Source organism: Gouania willdenowi, unplaced genomic scaffold (genome assembly GCF_900634775.1).
Source record: "Gouania willdenowi unplaced genomic scaffold, fGouWil2.1 scaffold_412_arrow_ctg1, whole genome shotgun sequence".
Taxonomy (NCBI): Eukaryota; Metazoa; Chordata; class Actinopteri; order Blenniiformes; family Gobiesocidae; genus Gouania; species Gouania willdenowi.
The window spans coordinates 171,532-181,077 of NW_021145173.1; the positions used below are offsets into that span (position 1 = coordinate 171,532).

Sequence of the window (9,546 nt, forward strand, 5' to 3'; positions counted from 1 at the left end):
TTATATAGCGCATTTCATACTCAAGGCAACTCAATGTGCTTTACATGATAAAACATTCAATTGTTTAAAATCAATAAGAACATTTAAAATCATCAGTAAAATCAATAAGAACATTTAAAATCATCAGTAAAATCAATTAAAATCATCAGTAAAATCATCATTACATCAACAACATGACAAAAAATCTCTCTCTCAATCATATGCAGTAGAGAAAAAAAGTGCCTTTAACTTTGATTTAAAAATGTTCACATTGGATGCTGACTTCAGCTCCGCTGGCAGTTTGTTCCACTTCTTTGCAGCATAACAACTAAAAGCAGCATCACCATGTTTACTGTGAACTCTGGGCTCCACTATCTGATCTTTGTCCATAGATCTGAGAGACCTGCTGGGTTCATACCTGACTAACATGTCACTGATGTATTCTGGACCAAACCCATTCACAGATTTATACACCAGCAGCAGAACCTTAAAGTCTATTCTGAGGCTGACTGGGAGCCAGTGTAAAGACTTTAAAACTGGAGTAATGTGCTCTGACCTCTTTGTTCTGGTTAAGACACGAGCTGCAGCGTTCTGAACCAGCTGTAGCTGTTTGATGCTCTTTTGGGGGATTCCTGTCAGAAGACCATTACAATAGTCCAGTCTGCTGGAGATAAAAGCATGGACCAGTTTCTCCTGATCTTTCTGAGCCATTAAACCTTTCACTCTGGAGATGTTCTTTAGGTGGTAGAAGGCTGTTTTTGTGATAGATTTGATCTGACTGCTGAATGTAAGATCTGAGTCAATCAGAACACCAAGGTTTTTGACTTGGTCTTTAGCTTTTAAAGATCGAGACTCAAGATAATTGCTGACAGCAGTCCTCTTTTCCTTGTTACCAAAGACAATCACCTCCATCTTGTCATGGTTTAGTTGAAGGAAGTTTTCACTCATCCAGCAGTTTATTTTTTCTAAACAGTCACACAACACCTCAATGGGACCATGGTCATCTGGATTCAGTGATAGATATAGTTGTGTGTCATCTGCATAGCTCTGATAATCAATCTTACAGTTCTGTAAAATTTGTCCTAAAGGAAGCATGTAAAGGTTAAACAGAAGTGGTCCAAGAACAGATCCCTGAGGAACCCCACAGGACATTGGTAATCTGTCAGATTCAAAGTTTCCAATGCTTACAAAATAGCTTCGCTCCTCCAAGTATGACTTAAACCATTGCATTACTTTTCCATTTAGTCCAACCCATGTTTGCAATCTGTGCAACAAAATTGTATGATCTACAGTGTCAAATGCAGCACTTAGATCCAACAGAATGAGAACAGATACTTTTCCTGAATCAGTGTTCAACCTTATGTCATTGATCACTTTGATAAGAGCAGTTTCAGTGCTGTGATGAGAACGAAAACCTGACTGAAATTTATCAAATATTTTGTTGAATGTTAAGAATTGACTCAGTTGGTTGAAGACCACCTTCTCCATGATCTTGGCCATGAATGGAAGGTTGCTGATTGGTCTATAGTTAGCCAGTATAGAGGCATCCAGTGTTCTCTTTTTTAACAGCGGTTTCACAGCAGCTACTTTCAGGGATTTTGGTACGGTGCCTGATTGGAATGAGCAGTTAATTATCTGACACAAATCAGTGACAATTGACTTTACAACAGTTTTAAAGAAGTTTGAGGGTATTGTGTCAAGGCAACACGTTGATGGATTCAGCTGCTGAACAGTCTCCTCTATTGTTTTTGGGTTCACTGTAATAAACTCTAACATTGTAGTTGACTCATCCCTCAGTGGTTGAAGCTGTTCAAGCTTTTTGTGATTTTGCTGGTTTGTTCTGATGTTTGACCTTATTGATTGTATTTTTTCATTGAAATACACAGCAAATTCATTGCATTTTCCAGCTGACAGTAATTCAGGGGCTATCTGATCTGGCGGGGTTGTGAGCTTTTCAATTACAGAAAACAACGTGCGAGAGTTGTTGACATTTTTGGCAATAATTTCAGAAAAGTATTGCTGCCTTGCTTTGAACAAGCCATCATTGAATTTTCGCAGACTTATTTTGTACAGTTCTAGATGAATTTGGAGTTTTGTTGATCTCCATTTACGCTCAGCTCTTCTACAGTCAGATTTCAAATTCTGCATTATCTCAGTCCTCCTCCAAGGTGTTTTCTGTGTGTTTGGTTTTCTCTTAGTTTTGATTGGAGCCACCACATCTATGACATTACAGACTTTTCTATTATACTCATCCAGAAGATCATCAACTGTCTCAGCACTCAATGTTGGTGTCATTGCTATGGCTTCCATAAACTGTGCACATGTGTTTTCATTTATGTACCTTTTCTTTAAACACACATAACTAGGGGGAACAGATGTTACAGTCTCTAGGTCAAAAAAGACACAGAAATGATCAGATAGAGCTAAGTCTCTTACATCAACAGCAGAGATGTCAACACCTTTAGAGATAACCAGATCCAAAGTGTGACCTTGAGTGTGTGTCGGACCAGTCACATGTTGTGTAAGACCAAAAGTATCCATTAAAGCATACAGTTCTTTGGCAGTATTGTCCATGTTATTGTCTACATGAATATTTAAGTCACCTGTTATTATTAAAAAGTTGTATTCAGTGCATACAACTGACAGCAGTTCAGCAAACTCATCCATGAATTCTCCAGAATATTTTGGGGGTCTATAAATGTCTAAAAACAGAACTCTTGAATCACCCTTCAGTAAGAATGACATATATTCAAAGGAGATAAAATCACCAAATGTTATTTCTTTGCACTGAAATATTGATTTAAAAATGGCAGCAACTCCACCACCTTTCCTGCAAGTACGACACTTATTTAAATAAATAAAGTCTTGTGGTGAACTTTCATTGAGAATAGTATTACTGATACCATCAAGAACATGCAAACTCCACACAGAAAGGACCCAAGTCCACCCCAGGGCTTGAACCCAGGACCTTCTTGCTGTGGGGAGGACGTGCTAACCAATCTGTAGTGTTATGAAGGGGAATATTTGTGGGTACAAAGTAAAATAGCGTGTGTGATTTCACTGGTTTAATCCCATGGGACATGTGCATGATGAATTAATAAATAAAGTTTGTACCAAAGTGGTGGTTTAGGTAAAATCTGATAAAAGACATAAATTCATACAAATAATAATATTTATTTAACATTTGTTAGTTCAGGGGTGATTATCGTGTGTGTGTGTGTGTGTGTGTGTGTGTGTGTGTGTGTGTGTGTGTGTGTGTGTGTGTGTCAAAGCTAATGATGAATGGCTCCTTTTCTTGGGGAAAATCCTTTTTAGAATTTATTCTTCCTTTCACTAATTTCCCATGACAAGTTCAGTTTGACAATCTGAGAGACAATCTCAGTCAATAACTTGAGTAAGTAATAGTGTCTGATGCAGTAATGTCAATACAAATATAGTTTATTCTCCAAAAACATGATTATAATAAAAGTCAATATGAAAAGAAATAAATTATTTTCCAAAAAAACATGATTATAATATACATTGCAATAAATAACAGTTAACCTAATGTAACTTTACATTAATAAACTGTTGTATTCTTATTATCACTCCTCAGAGGGAGCAGTCTCACACACACACACGCATCAGAAAACACAGACTGTGACACCAGCACTCTCACACCAGAGACAAACTGCAGTGACGTCATGAACCCAGAACAGGAAGTAGCACGCTCCATACCGCGCTCAATACCAAGAGGGAAAAATTAAAATGAACGTTTTGCAACATCAAATTACTCCAAAATTACAGATACACACACTTAGCGTGTGTACAAGCTTGTGACAACGTTTCAGGTCAAACAGACGCACACACACACACACACACACACACACACACACACACACACACACACACACACACACACACACACACACACACACAGACAAAGAGACCATCTTTGATTTTAATCTCAAGAAAATAACAATAAAACCATGATTTTTCATTTATGCTGCTTGGAGATAAAAAATGTAGGACATGACCAGTACACTAACTTCATCTATAGTTAATCACCTGCTTCATTTATTAAAAACAAGATGGTAAATCATATCAAATGCATAGATAAATGCATTAATTATTCAATATGAATTATTAAATAATCAGACAAATTGAGTTTTAATTCACATTCTATATATTTTTTGAAAGCATAATTAAGTAGAGATTCAAGGCTGATGGGCTGTTCCTATTAAAACATCATCAAGTGTGTGAGGGAACTTCCACTGACTTTTTCAGCCCTTCTTGTTCCTTTTCAGTAAGTTTCATCTCCACAGACATATTGTAAGGGAATTACCCAGAGTTCATTGCATTGTGATTTATGTCAAGAATCTCCTGGTAAACCAGCTGGAGGCGTTTTAAAAGCCACGTGAAACGAGTGAATAAGTAACAAAAACATTGTAACATAGTGAAACATTTGGACAAATACCATATAATTCATCTGTTGTTACAGTTAAAGGTAAAATCACTTTTTGTGTCTTTGTTGCTCCTATGTTATACAGGAGATTATATTGACAGTTTATATTGAGATATGTCTAAGTTTTTAGTGTTTTAAAAGAAACCAAGAAAGAACAGGTTTAATCTGTGTGTAAATATATGTGTATATATGTTTATATTTGTGTAATTGTAGATATGTCATTATAGATACATTGTGTATAGTCTAAGTTGTTGTATTGTGCTTCACATGCTAATGTGACAGTGAGTGGTTTTGCTTTGTAGTTTGTTTCTTTTTTGTTTTGTGTAAATTTGTTTATTATCTCTGAGTAACTTTTTACGACTCGACTAAAATGTAGTTTGGGAAAAAAAAAATAATAATGAGATTGTAAATGACTACAGTAGTATCAGTAGTGCACTGGCTCCATCATGTACCCTATAGGGAGGTAAATACATTTATGACACTGTTTAATGCATAAAATAAACAGTAACTGAACAGTGAACCCTGAAGTTTTTTCCTCTGAGAACAAAACAAAACTAACAAAATGTATTTACTGGACACAGAAATAACACTTTTTATTTCTAGTGCTTCAAGCCCTCACAGCCTCACACACTCCATCACTTTCCAGGTGACATCAGACCAGTCCTCCAGGAATGGTCCCAGTTCTCCAGGAATGGTCCCAGTCCTCCAGGTATGGTCCCAGTCCTCCAGGAATGGTCCCAGCCCTCCAGGAATGATGGTCCCAGTCCTCCAGATGAGCTACTCTGTGTCTGAGTTTAACTGACTCTGTGCTTTTAAAGCATCCTTGTTGTTCTGCTGGTTCTCCTTCACTGAGTTCTAATCACTGCTGGTCACATGGAAAGTTTACAATCTATTCACATGGTCCAACCTGTGGAACAGCACATCTATACTGTAGCTCTACCACCACCTCCTGGCTCTATATAGATACTACATTTACCTGCACTTATTACAAGATGTTTAACTGATAATATCATCTGTTTTGCTGAAATGATTGATTCTCAATATTTAATGGTTTCACAGACCAAAAGGTTGTTTTCTGCACTAATTTACTCTAAAACCAGCAGCTGTTTTCAGACAGAGAACCTGTAAATTAAAATCTTTAAGCATGAAACTAATAATGTAAGTTTAGTTGAGTTTACTGACGTTAGCTCAGGTATGTAGCCTGTGCTACTAAAACTATCTAAACAGAGGCTCATTTAGCTTTTTAAATACTTTAAAGTGACTAAATAAACTTTTTTATAAGTCTATGAATGAGACTCTTCTGTCTCCTGTTTATTTATTTTTTCCTCTCAACAATGTGTAGCTGTCACAGAGCCATCCAGATAGAGCTGTTATTATATTCTAATTCTACCATAAACTGTCATAAATGTATCTACATCATCTCCTTCAAAAACTCTAAACCCAACCTGGCAACACAGCTGTTGTTGACTTGTCCTGTGTTATATGTGTAGTTCATTTATTGTTTGATTTAGGACCATTTATTTATTTATTTATTTATTTATTATATAGAATTAGATGAAATCAATAATATTGATTATGTGTAAAGGAGGACAAACATGACTCAGAGAAACTGTTGTCATGGGAACAATCTGAGGGAGTTGTGTGTCTACTTTCTTCTTCTCTGAATAAAGTTTTCTGATTTACATCAACAGGCTTTTCTTTTTCCCTACAATTCTCCTCATAATTCAACTGTGAGTGAGTGAAGGTCTCAGTGAGAATTGAACTCACGACCACTGGTTTACAAAACCAGTGCTCTTACCTCTGAGGTATGAGGCCCTCTGTGTGTGTGTGTGTGCGTGCATGTGTGTGTGTGTGCAGCCAATAAGAGCCACCCATAGAGAGTTTGAAGCCACACACACACACACACACACACACACACACACACACACACACACACACACACACACACACACACACACACACACACACACACACAGACAGGCTTGGGGAGTAATGGATTACTAGTAACAGCGTTATGTAATCTGGATACAAAAATAATGTAACTATAATCTGTTACAGTACATTTAAAAACATGTAATCAGATTACCAGTATTTTTATTAAAAATGGGGATTACTTAGTGGGATTACTTCTTCAAAGCAAACAGAATATACACCGTGCAACAGATACACAGAGTGCACACACACATTGTGACACTTCGTAGCACTTCACCATAAACGTGAAACCAATACTGCCTGCCTAGCTGTTTATCATCATGACTCAGGAGTTTTCACTGCATGAAAATTCCTGAGTCACTGTTTGCTGTGACCACACCAAATAAAACATGGAAAGGTAAATTACAAAGATGAATCCAAAGTTAACTTCTGACACAAACTCTCTACACCATAGACTGTAAACACACATCTCCACTACGCATCCTCAAGTTGCCTTCACTGACTGCCAACGCTGTAGGAATTAGGAACATCTACAACGGACACATCCAACAAACAGCAGAGCTGTTACAATATAAAGCTATTATGCTAACAGCTAACTTATATGATATTGTGCAGTAACATAACAGCTGTATATGTGTTTGTTGTGTCTATCACTGCATGATGCAGAATAACTGCATTTGTTTGTCTAGGAAATAATTTTCAACAAATTGAATTAAAGTCACTTCCTGTACATTACATGAAAGACATGCTGACACAGCAAACATAACTAATAATTAACTATGGAGCATGTTATTACGTAAAACATCTACTTTAGTGGCACTTTTTTCCTGTAATTTTTTAATTAATTTAAAACCAGAATCAGGAAAACAGAAAAACCAGAAACAGGAAAAAAAAAAAAAAACAAATACAAAAAAAATGGTGTATTTCTGATTGTTTTTGAAATCAAAATAACAATGGTAACACATTATATCATTTTGTTTGTTTGTCTTTTTTACAAAGTGCAGTTGATTTTATATCTATATCATAAAAAATCTATGACTGCAGGTGACAGATAGAACACATTTTTGTGGAGGTACGTCTTTTAAATTAACACATGCCTCGAGATGCGTTCAAAGTCCCTGGAAAACCCAGATATTTCAGTAATTTGTAAAACATCTCCACAAAGCCCCGACACCACATGAAAACAAAAGAGGACATGTCTAAAACCAGATGTATGGTCACCATACATGTCATCATTATTTAATAATGAATAGAACAAATAAAAATGCAGTGTTATGGTCTGGTCACTTGGGGGAGATTTATTAAGTTTTATTTTTATGAATCTTTGAATTTTGGTGTTGTTTACCATATCTGCATTGAAAAAAGAACCATGGGATGAAATATTAATTAAAATATATTTTCAAATTAATATCAAAAGAATATGAATTCACTGGAACACATCTGTAACCTTTGCACACCCAGAAACACAATATATTATGACTGTAAATATCATGTCTGCTATTAAAAACTGTATATTACAATAGTTAGCATATTAGCACACACATATCTATAATAGAGCTTTTCATCTGTAAACCCTTCTTAGAAACCAATGATCACACAATGTGTTGCCTGTTATCTCACGCTACGAGGTGACTATTGTTGGAATTGTCCCTGTATAAATAAAGTTTCATTGAATTAATATGTGACCTTTGACAAATAAACAGTGGTTGCAAATATCAAACTACTTATGTGTAACTCTATTGTAGTCCAGTCATCACATTTATAAACTATCTTAGTCATCTAGGATCTGTGCACCCTCAGAAAATCAGCTGCTCACATTATTTTGACCTGAAATCATCTGATTTTCCACCGTTTGTAATTCTTCTCCAGTCTGCATTGACTCCTCCCACCAGAGCGTCATGTTTAAGGGAAGAAGAAAATGAAAATGGATAATTTATTATTCATTTTATTTATGAGTTAAAAAATGCAGCTATATTCTGAAAATGAAAAAGCATTTCTGTTAATGGATTTTAAATTGAATTATGGTACAGATATACTTCCATAGTTTATACAGTTGACGTAGCGTTCTTATTCTCTATTACAAGTTCACAGAGAAGCTGCAGTGTTTGTAACTGTCGTCACCTAAAAAAGACAAACAAACAAAACAATAAATACCGTTACCATTGTTATTTGGATTATTGTGATTTTACAATTTAAAAATCAGAAATACACCGTTTTTATTCTGTTTTTTGTTTTGTCCATTTTTATGTTTCTGGTTTTAAATTAATTAAAAAAATTAATAATTTGGTTTTGAAACAAAATAACCAAAGAACGAAGGGTACATGGATTCAAACATGATCTAAATCATATTATTTCTGAGTGTTGTTATCTGTTGATAATGCTCTTGGTTCAGTTCATTAGTTCTAACCTGATAAGTTAATAATAAATGAGTGTTCAATGAACACGCCCTCTGAAGCTGTTTTGATGCACGGCACTGCTTCTCTTTAAACTCTTCACCACATTGTCCTTTTTGCTTTATTCCAGCCAGGAGAGGACCCTGGGCTATACCTGGAGAAGCAGCCTCTCTCCTCTCCGCTGCTGGTTTTTGATGGAACATCCAGCTGTGTCGTTGTGGGAAACATGCCTGTGAGCACCTCCCCCAGGAGGAATTCTGGGAAGCAATGTTGGTATCAATCAATCAATCAATCAATCAATCAATCAATCAATCAATCAATCAATCAATCAATCAATCAATCTTTTATTTGTATAGCGCCAAATCATAACCAATGGTATCTCAAGACACTTTACAGTCGAGCAGTCTTAAGGACGGACTCTTCATTTTATGGATACACACATATGCATATATACGTATATACACATACATATGTATCCCACACCCAACATGAATTCATCATGGCGGCAAGGAAAACCTTCTGTTAAGCAGCAGGAACCTTGGGTGGATCCCATTCTATGATGAACAGCCATCCACGTTATGCTGTGTTTGGGTGTGTTGCAGAGGAAAGGGTGGAGACAGAGTTGTTGAGACTCTGTAACTCCACACCTGAGGATCCCACGGACCTGCAAGACAAAAAGCCAGAAGGAGTACAGGAGCAAACACACAAGGGAAAAGAAGCAGACATAGAGGGAGTGTTTGAAAGAGGAATGGGACCCTCTCCGGTCCCTCTCTAACCTAAATGACCTCTCTCTTAACG

General features: G+C 36.3%; 1 non-coding gene across 1 annotated transcript; it reads right to left on the bottom strand.

Annotated features, from left to right (window-relative positions):
• Positions 1–6,165: 6,165 nt before the first annotated feature.
• trnat-ugu (transfer RNA threonine (anticodon UGU)) lies at positions 6,166–6,238 on the bottom strand. Its single transcript has one exon. It is a non-coding gene; the product is annotated as a tRNA-Thr (tRNA).
• Between the last annotated feature and the right edge of the window lie 3,308 nt (positions 6,239–9,546).